This window comes from Diceros bicornis, chromosome 10, assembly GCF_020826845.1.
Source record: "Diceros bicornis minor isolate mBicDic1 chromosome 10, mDicBic1.mat.cur, whole genome shotgun sequence".
NCBI classification, from domain to species: domain Eukaryota; kingdom Metazoa; phylum Chordata; class Mammalia; order Perissodactyla; family Rhinocerotidae; genus Diceros; species Diceros bicornis.
The window spans coordinates 1,722,557-1,734,889 of NC_080749.1; the positions used below are offsets into that span (position 1 = coordinate 1,722,557).

A 12,333-nucleotide genomic window follows, 5' to 3' on the forward strand; every position below is an offset into this window, starting at 1 on the left:
AGGGAGTTGGGCCCCCTAGCTGTGCATGCTGGGAGCTTTTGTCTCTTAATCGCTCCCAGCCAGCAGCCTGCAGGGCTGCAGGACTACAACTCCCAGGATGCTCTGGGCATGGGGCGGTGCTTAGCCCCGGGGAGAGGAGGAGGGCAGTGTGCTCTTTGCCAAGGGCCAAACTGCCCTGGGCTTAGGACTCTGGTTCTTCACCTGCTCCACGTGGACTGAGTCTCAGAGGGATGTGATGGGACGAGCGGGACCAGTGAGTTAGGAAGCTGTGGTGGCTGCATGGGCAGCCTCGGGCCTGCAGAGTGCAACTGCTTTTGTCCAAAATAGAAGCTGGACTCGTGCCTCTTCTCCACTGCCTCACTCCTCTGCTTGATTCCTCCTCCCACCTGCATGCCTGTGGGTCTTTCCACAGCCTCCTACCTAGTCCAGGGCCAGGTGCTTCTCTAAATTGCTTATGGGAACTGGTTTGACATCCCAGAAACTTTCCACTTTGCCTGCTGCCCTCTGCCTTCTCCAGCAAAAGTGCAATCATTTCATCAGCTTTTGAGAGAAATTCGCTCCTGTGGCCCCTCTTGCAAGCACAACTTAAGAACTGTGCAGGGTGGTAACATTGGCTGTTGCTTGCCTTTTTTGCAGATGTGGAAGTTGAGGCATCCATGAGGTTAATCATTAGTTTCCCCAGGAGCCGCTGAGAGCAGAGGAGAACAACCCATTTCCCAGGCAAGTATCCAGTAGAACGTTTTCATCAACACATTCTAGTGCAGAGGCCTCTGAAACAGCATCCTTAAAATGAGAATAGCTTAAGCATTTTGCCCTTTTGATTGATCACCTAATCTCAGCCCAGGCATGAGTGGCCAGTCTCTCAGGGACACGGGTGATGACTCTCATCCCTCAGGAAGAGACTTGTGGTCCAGCTTTGGGAGAGGGATGTTCAAGGTAGACAGCACTTGGGCAGCATTTGAAACCCGTCAGCTTTAACATCTCTGCTTTGGATTCTGGCAAGGTTCCAGGATAAACATGCTTAGGGATAGTCAGATGTACCGTATTCTTTAAAAATTGATTAGATTGGTGAAAGGAACAGAGCATAAAGTATCCTGCTTATTTGCAAAAGATGAAATGCAACCAAGACCTTCTTGTTAATTTTTTTCTGCTCATTCTCTTGACTGTACTGTATGCTTGAATGCAGAAACAAAAAACTTGAATTGCCAAATTCTCTTTTCCTGATATTGGTAAATTAACTTAAAAGTTTCAGTGAAAGGTGTGGAGGAGTGGTTAGCAGCTTTCATGATTTACGTCCTCCCTAAAAATCTGGGCGTTGATCTACATGAAAAAACGTCCTTGTTTATATTACACAGCCCAATAGGTTACATTTCCGATTCCTGAATGTGGCATATTATCAAAACAACTGAAAAACCTGGTCATGGAAACTGGACCCTGTCACTTTGTCAAGAATTGCCTCTTTATGAATTAGTGACAAGTGAATTCTTTAACATTTTTGTAAAGAACGGAAGAGAAACTCTGTAGTGTCTCTGAATGTGACAAGGCAGGGAATTCTCATTAGACCACATCCTCGGGTTCTTCTCTCATGTTCAATAGGCCCAACTGATAGTCCATGTGGTCAGGTGTAGTGCCACTCCCCTAGTCCCCAGTGTTCCATCCCACACTGGCCTGTGCCCTCTTCAGGGGGTTCTGATGACACTCTTACACAAATGTTGGAAAGAGACATTGTAAGATGAGGATATGCATCATCTTGAAACAAGGATTAATGTTGAGGAAAGTCTCAGGGTCTGTGTGCTCCGATGCACTGCTGTTGGGGTGTGGCTGCAGTGACCACTGTGCTCCCAGCAGTCCCCACAATTGTTGTCTCAGACGTTTGATATCCTGGCGCAACCACAGCAGCTGTTGACAGAGCTGGGCGCTCATCATGGTGCAGTGTCTTCTGTCATATTTTGTGGCTCTGACCCTCCTCTGCTTGCCTCCTTCCCATTCCTATCTGCTGTGTTGATTGCTTTGTAGTTGTTTCCTAGGAGCCACTGTGTGTAACTGTATTCCACAGCGTCTTTAGGGATCCACCCTCACTACATGAGTCACTGTACAACAGCCCTTTATCCTGGTGTAGCCTGTGTTCATCGTCTCTAGTGGCGCTGTGAAGAACCCTGCTTACTTGGAGCTCCTCTCATTCTCACGCTGCTGGGGCTGCTTACGAAGCTGGGCATCTCGTCTTTGGTCTCATCAAGATTATTCTTTTCATCGATTATTTTGAAGTCGGATACGACTTTGTTAATAATGTGGACACTGGCTGTCACAGGCACTTTTATGTATCTTCCCCAACAGCTCTGTGAAGTAGGTCTGTGATCCACATATTACAGGGGGGGACACTGAGGCTCAGAGACGTCAAGTAGCTTCCTTCACTTCACACAGTTTCTTGGTACATTTTGAGTCTCCTCCTGGAACCTGCCTCTCAGGAGTGTGCACTTAGCTGGTGTTCCACTTTGTGCCTCTCTGCCAGACCCCCTCAAGTCACACGCCCCATCCTGAGTCCATTGTCTGCTTGATGGCAGTCACCTGCACAAACAGGCTCTGGGCAGGGAGTGGACTAGCGGTACGTGGTCCTCAGGCTTACCCTGGGCATGTTCTAGGTTCATTGTGAGAGCTGGAGCAGCGGAAGATACTGACTGTCATTCACCAGGAAGGTTTGTTATGTAGAAATACTCCACTGACTTTTTGCAGGTGTCATGTCTTCTTTGTCTTCATTGCTCCTCTGGGCTTCTCCTACAGTCCCTGCCGTGCAATAACATACATTACAGAGACTAGTGAACATAATACAGTTGCCCTGCACCAACGGTCACATCACTCATTTTTCTAATTGTGAAAGAAATACATTCTGTAAAAAAAGTCAAATTACACAGATCTTTGTTGAGTAAAGTGAAGCCTTCCCCTTCCATCCCCTTCCCTGCAAACTGGCTCCCCTACTCAGAAGGAACTATTGTTAAGAGGTTGGGGTTTATCCTTCTGGACATTTCCTATGAATTTATAAATACACATAAAGATTTTTTAACATAAATTACATAACTGCATCTTTTTGCAATTTGCTGTTTCCCAAACCATATATCATAGATGTCTCTCCTTATCCATGCACGTCACTCTAACTTAGCTTTTTAGACGTTTTAGAGGTATTCAAAGAACAGGAATACCATGATCTGTTTATTTCTTCTTCGATAGAGATGGGATGATGTCCAGTTTCACTATTATACATAATGCTGTAGTAAGATCCTTGTATGGAATTTATTGCACTGCTATTCAACCGCTCAATTTGCTTTGTTTCCTTTTAGTCGGAGACTATGATATATTTTTAACATTTTTATGGGAATTATTTTATAGGGAAATTAATTTTATCACCGAATAAAGACTTTTATGGAGAAACTGCACTTCAAGGTCATCCATCTCAGTATTCTGGAGAAAAATCATGAAACTTAGAAGGTATTCTGCTTGCTCCATCACATTCTAACAAGTCATGTTAACAATTTAAAGTTGAGTCTTTGAATAGCCTCTACTTTCTCTTTTCAGAAGAAGGATGACTTTTTCCTGTCTTGAAAACTTTTGACTCCAGGGGCTCTCAGTTGGGCTTCAGAGAGGATAAGATACTGGTGTCGTATCTGTTTCTCTTCAGCTGTAGGCTGCATCTTCTAAAGATCATAGAATTGAATATGGTCCAATAGATATATATGATTTGGGTCAAAAATTCAAAGTAATGAACCCAAGATAGGAATCTATAACTTTGGTTCTTAATAAAGAATTTCTTTTGATAGCCTCAAGTCTCTGTGATTACTAGTAAAAACTCACCTATGGGTGAAGAGATGTGGTTCTGCTGGCAATGTCTGCCTTGAACATCCATAGCTAAGTCTGCCACATCCATAGCTAAGTCTGCCACATCCATAGGTAGATTAGACTTGACTTCTGGAAGACCTCTGCCCTTGGTCTTTGACCTGGGAAAAATAAGAATTTTAAAAAGCTGCTGTTATTAGCACTCAATGCTAGAAATGCCCATTAAAGAGTGATTTTGATTTGGTAAACCAAAGGGAGTATAAGCAGAACAAAGTCTTTAATATCTACAAATTTCAAAAAATTCTAATTTTTTAAAAATATAACTCTATTTTTGCCACAGTTCAAACTGTCTATATATGAATGAAATATCCCTCTGCCCATTTCTTAAGTTGTTTCCATTGATTTGATGGATTTATCCTCTAATCCGGATTCCAAGTGTGAAAGAACATCTTGGTCCTTCAAAGAAAATAAGCCATTGAAATTTGATTTTCTTTTAGCTCGGCATCCTACAGGTTTGAGGAATAAATTATCATGTAATGATACAATGATTTTGAAATCTAATTGTTAATTACAGGGGTGTAAGGGATGATTGAATGGTGGTTCATCCCCATGGTCAGGGGTATTGTACACATGGATGTGTAAACACGATTCAGGAAGCTGCTTCAGCCCTGTGACATCCCTGAGAACCACAGTGCAGGAGGATCTAGGCACACAGCCATCTGCCTCGATCTCCTGGGTTACATGTAGATCCAGGGGTCTTGAGAGTGGCTTCAGAGCAGCTACCTTTTATATTTCTCCCCTTCCTTCTCTCCAGCTTATCTCAAACAGTCTTGACTATCATTTTTGTGTGTGTGTGTAAGGAAGATCAGCCCTGTGTTAACATCCATGCTAATCCTCCTCTTTTTGCTGAGGAAGACTGGCTCTGAACTAACATCTATTGCCAATCTTCCTCCTTTTTTTCCCCAAAGTCCTAGTAGATAGTTGTATGTCATAGTTGCACATCCTTCTAGTTGCTGTATGTGGGACGCGGCCTCAGCGTGGCCGGAGAAGCGGTGGGTCTGTGTGCTCCAGGATCCGAACCTGGGCCGCCTGTAGTGGAGTGCGTGCACTTAACCGCTAAGCCACGGTGCAGGCCCCTGACTATCATATTTTAAAGTAAGACCAATTATAGTTATTTACATGAGCTGTTTGTTCATTATTGCAGAGTAATAATCAGGCATACCATTAAATATCATTTAATCTACCTAAGTAAATTTGTTGTACCTTATAATTGATTAGAACACTAAATTTAGTTCAGAGTTTGATATTCACCAAATGTGTTAATCTGCTTACAACTGCCATGTGCCTCACTCCTCTTAGAAGTGTATCTTTGACCCATCATAAAAATGTAATGAATCAAATCATCATAAATTAAGATTATGTACTAGCTTTTGGATGATCGGGAGGCACATGGGTCCATTTTGGAAATATGCCCATCTATCTTTGCTCCCCATGGGAAGTTTCTGGTCACTAGGTCTCCAGGTGTCTTGCACAAGCCCTAGGTCTGTAACAGCTTGGTGTCTCTCCTTCTACTTGGGGTAGAAATAAAAGAAGTCAGAGAGACTTACTGAAGTTTTGGAGACTTATGACGTCTACTATGAAGACCATCCATGCATATTGTTCTGGATAAGCTCTCTGTTCCTAAGACTACTAGTTACTTTAAGGGTTTGTCAGGAACTGTGAAAGGTCTGATATTTTACCTTACCTGCAAACCAATAAGTTAGCCTACCATGGTCTTACAGATGCTGGCAAAAGACACGAGACCCATGGGTCAGAGACAGAGGACTTGATGACATAGCAATAGCAGTGGCCAGAGTATCAGAATTTGCACCATTTCACTAAATCCCACTTCCTACAGGGTGATACACAGTGGGCCAGGTGACATGCAGAAAGTTGCAAAATCTCAGAGCTCAAGGAACTAACTCAAATCTTTGATAACGGGCAGGAGATCTGCTGATCTTTGGCCTGGGGGTTGTTATTTTTATTATACTGGGCAGTAAGCGAGCCTGCCCTTTGCTCCACAGGAGGCCACTCTTTCTATCTTCCAAAGCTGATAGCTCTACACACATCCTTGAAAAGATAACCTGGTTTCACTGGCTTTCAAAGAGAAGCTTGGATGAGTCTCGATCATCATTCAGTTCTTCTGTTTCCTTTATTGAGATTGTGCAAATATGCTCTTTTCTCTGTGAAGTTCACTAACTTTATTCATACATAAGCGATGCTTTTGGTTTTATTTATTAAGTTGAAAGTGTCTTATTAGAGCAAATGATGAAACTATTATGGGTTGGATCTGAAAGTATGCTTTTCCAGGAAAAATGTGAAAGAAGACCAGTGCTCACAGAACTCTGCCACAAGGAGCTGATAGCAACTTAAATGATTTTAATTTGAATACTGTTTTGTACAACTTTCTTCCATCTTCCTTCATCCTCTCTGCTTCCTGTAACTCCCAAATGGGAATGGGGCAGTCTCAGGGATTCACTGAACTCATTTACAAAATCCAAATGGTTTTGTCTGTTGTGTTTTTTTATTGAGGTAAAGTTGACATACATCATTAAATTAGTTTCAGGGGCACAACATAATGATTCAATGTTTGAGTATATGTTGAAATGATCAGCACAATAAGTCCAGTTAACATCCGTCCCCATACATAGTTACAATTTTTTTTCTCTTGTGATGAGGACATGGCGTATTTCAAGGTGAAGAAGAATCAATGATGATGTCATACTTTTCCATATACAACTTGATGAATTTGGACGTAAGTGTACACCCTTGAGACTGTCACCACAATCAAGGCCACAAACATATCCATCACCTCCCAAAGTTTTCTCTCACCTCCTTTATTACTATTATTCTGTGGTAAGAACTCTTAACATAATATCTACTCTATTAGCAAATGTGACATATGCAATACAGTCTTGTTAGTTGTAGGCACTATGCCATATCCTACATCTCCAGAACTTATTTATCTTGATAACTGAAACTTTGTAAACTTTTACCATCAGCTCTCCATTTCTCTATCCCCCCAACTCCTGGCAATCACCATTCTAACGTCTGCTTCTATGAGTTTGACTATTTTAGATTTCACATAGAAATATTTGCCATTCTCTGTCTGCCTTATTTCACTTAGCATAATGTCTTCTAGGTCCATCCATGTTGTCAAAAATGGCAGGAATTCCTTCTTTTTTCAAGGTTGACTAATATTCCATTTCTTTATCCATTTCATCCATCAGTGACATTTAGGTTACTTCCGTATCTTGGCTATTGTGAATTAGCTGCAATGAACATTAGAGTGCAGGTATCTCTTCTAGACCTTGATTTCAATTCCTGTGGGTATACACCAGAAGTGGGATTGCTGGGTCATAGTCTAGTTTTAATTTTTGGAGGAACCTCCATACTGTTTTCCATAATGGCTGTACTAGTTTAAATTCCCACAAGGGTTCCTTTCTCTACATCCTCACCACCATTTGTCATCTAATTTTTTTTGATAATCGCCATCTTAACAGGTGTGAAGTGATAGCACATTGTGGTTTTGATTTGCATTCTCTGATGATTAGTGATGCTGAACATCTTTTCATACACCTGTTGGCCATTTGTATGTCTTCATTGGAAAAAGTCTATTCTGTTCCCTTGCCGATTTTTTTAATTGATTTGTCTTTTTCCTATTGAGCCAACAACAAAAAAAGAGAACAAAATTTCCAGGCGTTATGGGTGCTTCCCAGTTGATGCAGATGGTTTTGTATTTACAGGGGTACCAAAAGATCATGTTTCGTGCTTTTTCTTCAGCTTGTTATAAGGCCAGCAGTAGCTACGGCATAGCAGATAATCGGGATCTTCTGGGTTTGGAGGTTTACAACATAAAAGAGTGGTAAGGAATTTTTTATTATTCCAAGGAAATTATTGAGATCATAGTCCATGGAATCCAGGATTGATAGGTGTAGGAGGACATTAAGGTGAGGATTGGTGATCTGGCGTTACTTCTGATCTTGAGGGACAGGTATCTACTGCATGAGTGTTTGAATAAAAATGTTAGCGATCAGTAATTTGTGGTGGGTGAATATGTTTTCTGAATTATTTACTTTTGAACATAACCATTTGGATTATGTGAACATCTGGGACATGGGAGTAAGTCGCTGAAAAGAGGTGGTTGATAATGTCATTGTTGATTTAACTTCTATGAACACCAAGTGGTCAATGGATTAAGCAAATGAGTAGTCAGAAAACACAGAAATGGTAGGATTTGGGATTTAGTAAAAGACTGAGGACCGACTGTCCTGAGAGGGAGTGCCAAGACTTGTGCGGTTGAGATTGACAAGGACAAGAAGAGAATAGAATAACACTCAAACAAGGAGGGGGTATTAACAGGATGGAGGGGGAGAAATGATCTGGAGTAGCCTTGAGTTTTGACCTTGAGCGTTCTGTTCTTGATGCAAATCTGCCTGATGACATCCCGGGACACAGGTCAGATCTATCCCCAGAGGATAGAGGGAGGGTGGAAGTACAAAACAGCCAGGATAATTGTCCTAAAAAGGCAGGCTTCCTTTATCATTTGACCCACTTTCATGATTTATTTTTGTAGAATAAGAGGAAAAGAAGGATGATAGTCACGTCTTCACAGAGGAAGCAGCGTGACTGTGGGAACCAGTCTAAACCAAAGCCTGGTTTAAGCATCTCCTTCCCTTTGAGGCTGTCCAGTGACATATTCGAGAGGCCGGTTACTAGAATCCTATCCCATCCTGGCAATGACAGATCTCTGGGAGGACACCTTGGACCAGCCCCACCAGGTCTGCTGGCCCGAGAGACCGCAAGGACTCCAGGCCTGCAGCAGTGCAAGACAACTGGTAAGTCCTTTCAATCTTGCCAAAGCGTTGCAAAAACTTGCACCTAGTCACACAGGTGAATCCCTGCCACGTGTGCTCATAGATGGTCTGCACTCCAGGTCCCATGCCCACTCCTGCCGGTCTTCAGATTTGGCAGAGATGATTCCAGGAGCTGCTCTGGGCATTCCACAGCTCCACTGCCAACAATTTCTGGTGACTGAGGAAGGTATCAGGAAGGAGGAGAGGGCAGTGAAGAGCACAGGAGAGAGACTGGTGATAGCACTGATGACAGACAGACTTGCTAGCGAGGCAGAGAAAGTGAGGGGCCAAGGAGGACGTCCAGAGAGCAGATGAAATGAAGCAGGCATCTCAGTGAGGTCTCTTGGCAGCTTCCCTAATGTTTCCTTGCTTTGAGCTCTTGAAACTTTAACATATACCAATACTTTTATTAAACTCCACTGCGTGACACAGAAAATATTGACAGCGGTTTCTTTCTGAGGTGAGAGGTTGGGTTTCAGGTGAGGAGAGCAAGATCTTCCTTTTTCATGCTGTTCTCTCCTCTTTCTTTACTATTTACGTTATTTATTTGTACTTGAAAGTCAGCAGCGAGTTATCAACGTCAGGGGATTATTCAGTTTTTCCCCTCACAGTCACAGTAAAACCTACTTAAAGTGGATTATTCTTTTTGTGTAATATTCCAATAGATTACAAAATATTATTTCAAAATTGCTTTTACGTCTATGTCCTCAAATTAGATATTTACTTCTAGGTCTCCATTTTTATGTTCTTTGTTGCATGCTAATTCAGAGTTGCATCTAAGGAAATACCAGATTTCCCTCAGGTTTTTAGATCCATATGTGTTGGAAATTTGATTCATGAAGATGGACATGGCAGTTGGGGGATCGAGCTGTCATCAAAAGAGACCTTTTCAGCATCAGTAATCTGTGAAGAACCCACTGCTTGTTGGGATTTAATTTTCTATGTGAGGGATCAAGCTTTCACTATTGGCTCTTCTCTTTCTCTTTGGAGGGAATTACAGCCTTCCCAGTCTTTCTGTTACCAAAAGACTTTACTAGATGGCTGTGCCATGTCAGGAAGGGTCTGGGATGCTGGGAACCAGGATTCAGCCTCAGCTTCTGGCTGTCCTGAGAAGCTTCCTGGAGGAATCCAGCCTGTGTGTCTAGGTGACACTTGTAGCCATCAGAAAGGAGGGGATAACTCACAAGTGCCAAGCAATTCATCTGGCCCTTGTCTTCAGGGTGTTCCTAAGGGATGAGGTTCAAAATGCCACGTGGTAACCCTTTGAAAGTTCCTAGTCATGGGGTGGGTTCTCGGTGTGAGCTCAGAGCAGTGTCTGTTCAACACTAGATGGGAAACATTTCAGTATTTTAATTGATAAGGCTGTTCATGCATGTCCATGGATCATCAGTGTTGTGGCATTCCCTGCTGGACACCCCACACCCCTCTCATGCTTCATCTTTCAAAGCTCCCAACAGAAATCACACCCCAACAGGTGGTTGTGATGTAACCACAGCACGAGTGGGGAAAAAAACAGAGCAACCCAGGGATGACACACTTCAAGTGCTCGGACCCAATTGCCCCTTTTGGACGAGATGGTAACACCAACACTGAGTGCATAAACTGGAAGATTGTCTGAGACCATGGACCTCAGAATGACATGGGATCAGAAGTCACCCTGGACAGCAAGGGAGAGTGTAGGGTCACTCACAGTCCAGGATTGTGGTCCCTTATCCTGTCAAAGCAGAGCTCACCCATGACCGTCAGGCCAAGCCAGGTAGGAGGAGCCAGGATGAACCTGAGAGAGAGGCTGGGGACCTTCTGGGGAATTTCTGCCCTAAAGGGTATTGCATAAGGAAGGCAGGGGTGCTGAAAATCCTAGTTCACAGGGAGCAGTCATGTGAATGGAATAAGGCCCTGCGGTAGCCTTAAAAGCTGTGTCGCAAATCTTTCCCTATGGATTCAAAACGAGCAGGAAAAGGAATTCACAGTCCTGGACAAGGATGCCAGCAGGATTCAAACCTAGGTCAGGGGTGAACACGGAGACCCTAGAGAGGCCTGAGGAGGGAGAGTCCTGCCTGCTTTTAGACCATTTGCAAATGACCTTCCTCGGGCCTTGTCCTCTCCCCGTGCAAGTTTTGATCTTTTTACATTGTTTTCCCCACTTACAGCTGATGCAATTCCAGAGATTGAACTAGAAAACTACAAGATCCTAAAATTTGCTCAAAAGAAACCTCCACAAGAGAAGCAGAAACTATTCCCTCTTCCTCCAGAATGTAGAAAGGCAGCCCCTGCCTGTGACATGACATGGTCCTGGGTAGTGCTGTTTTAAAGACACCGACATTTCAGTGGTCGTTGCTCTGCCTGTGAAAGTACCTTCAACATTTAAATCCCAAGAGAACGGGCAGCGGGCTGTGTCTGCTCTGGGAGCAGCTGAATGATACTGAAATGAACTTGTCCTCTGGGTTAGGGGGACTTGGGAGTGTCCCCACTAGCCAGAGAAGGGCCTGGCCCTTCTCCCTTCTCCCACGTACAATAAGCTGATGACCCGGAAGTGTTCTTGATTCAAGGAGAAATGTGAGATTCTGTGTCTCCCTTACATGCCTACAGAAAGCAATGGAACCACACCACAACTCCCAGGCTGTAAAGGGAACAGGACTTTAATACAATATTCAAATATGGCATTTATTATTTACAACACATAACTACTGTCCCTCCCCAATGGGTGATGAGGTGCTGAGGTAGAGATATCAGGGAACTGGGGTGGGTTCGTCCCCACTCTCTTGGGCCACAGGAGGCCCCAGGAATCAGCTTGCAATTCTCCCCTTCCCGTTAGGTGGGAGGAGCTGGCCCGGTGCATCGCAAGCGTCCCAGCTGTGTCCATGCTGATGAGGATGGGGCTGTGATCAGCCACTGGTACAGGGCTCGGTGTTGGGGCCTGGGGGCTGAGTAGAAGAGTCGGGTTATCTTTGAAGGGCCTCCCTCAGAATCATGGCCCTGCAACCTGTCCCCACTGCATTGGGTGCTCCAGTCCCTGTGCTCAGTGCTGTCAGCCACCAGTACCCCATTTGTCCCTGTCACATGAGCGATCATTTAGTATCACCTATTTCACAGAGGACGAAACGGAGTCTCAGGAAGCTGAAGAGAGTCACCCCAGTCACAGGACTGCTCAGTAGTGGAGCTGGGATCTCAGTGCCAGCTGTCCAACTTCCCAAGGCCACGCTTAGCTCACTTTACTGAAACCCTAGGAGTAGTCCCCCCAGCCCAGACACTCACTCACCCCTGACCTTGATGTGGCCGGTTCTTCTGAGACTTGAGTATTCTGCAGGCCAACTAGGCCTGGGGGTCCAGCTGGCAGGACAGGCTGTAGCTACAGGAGAGAGAGGGACCTGTGAGTCTACCAGGAGCCACACCTCAGGTGTCCCCCCACTGCCTGCCCAGCAGTTGGAGTCTGGGTGTCCCAGAGGTTGCAACACAATAAGACCTGGGGCTGACCAGGGAGCCATAGACACATGCTATCTGGACTGGCCAACAGGGAGAGTCCACTCCTGCCCTCACCCAACTCCTGCCCTGCCTCACCTTTCACTCTCGTTGAGCAGCTTCATGTCCTGGGACCAGGCCCCAAATCGATCCT

General features: G+C 44.3%; 1 long non-coding RNA gene across 3 annotated transcripts; it reads left to right on the plus strand.

Annotated features, from left to right (window-relative positions):
- Nucleotides 1–7,613: 7,613 nt before the first annotated feature.
- On the plus strand, nucleotides 7,614–11,596 carry LOC131410588 (uncharacterized). Of its 3 annotated transcripts, none has more exons than XR_009221346.1 (3): nucleotides 7,614–7,729; nucleotides 8,441–8,702; nucleotides 11,536–11,596. It is a non-coding gene; the product is annotated as an uncharacterized LOC131410588 (long non-coding RNA). The 3 variants fall into 3 exon arrangements; XR_009221348.1 differs by lacking the exon at nucleotides 11,536–11,596 and adding an exon at nucleotides 10,871–10,905; XR_009221347.1 differs by lacking the exon at nucleotides 11,536–11,596 and adding an exon at nucleotides 10,168–10,254.
- Nucleotides 11,597–12,333: the final 737 nt, after the last annotated feature.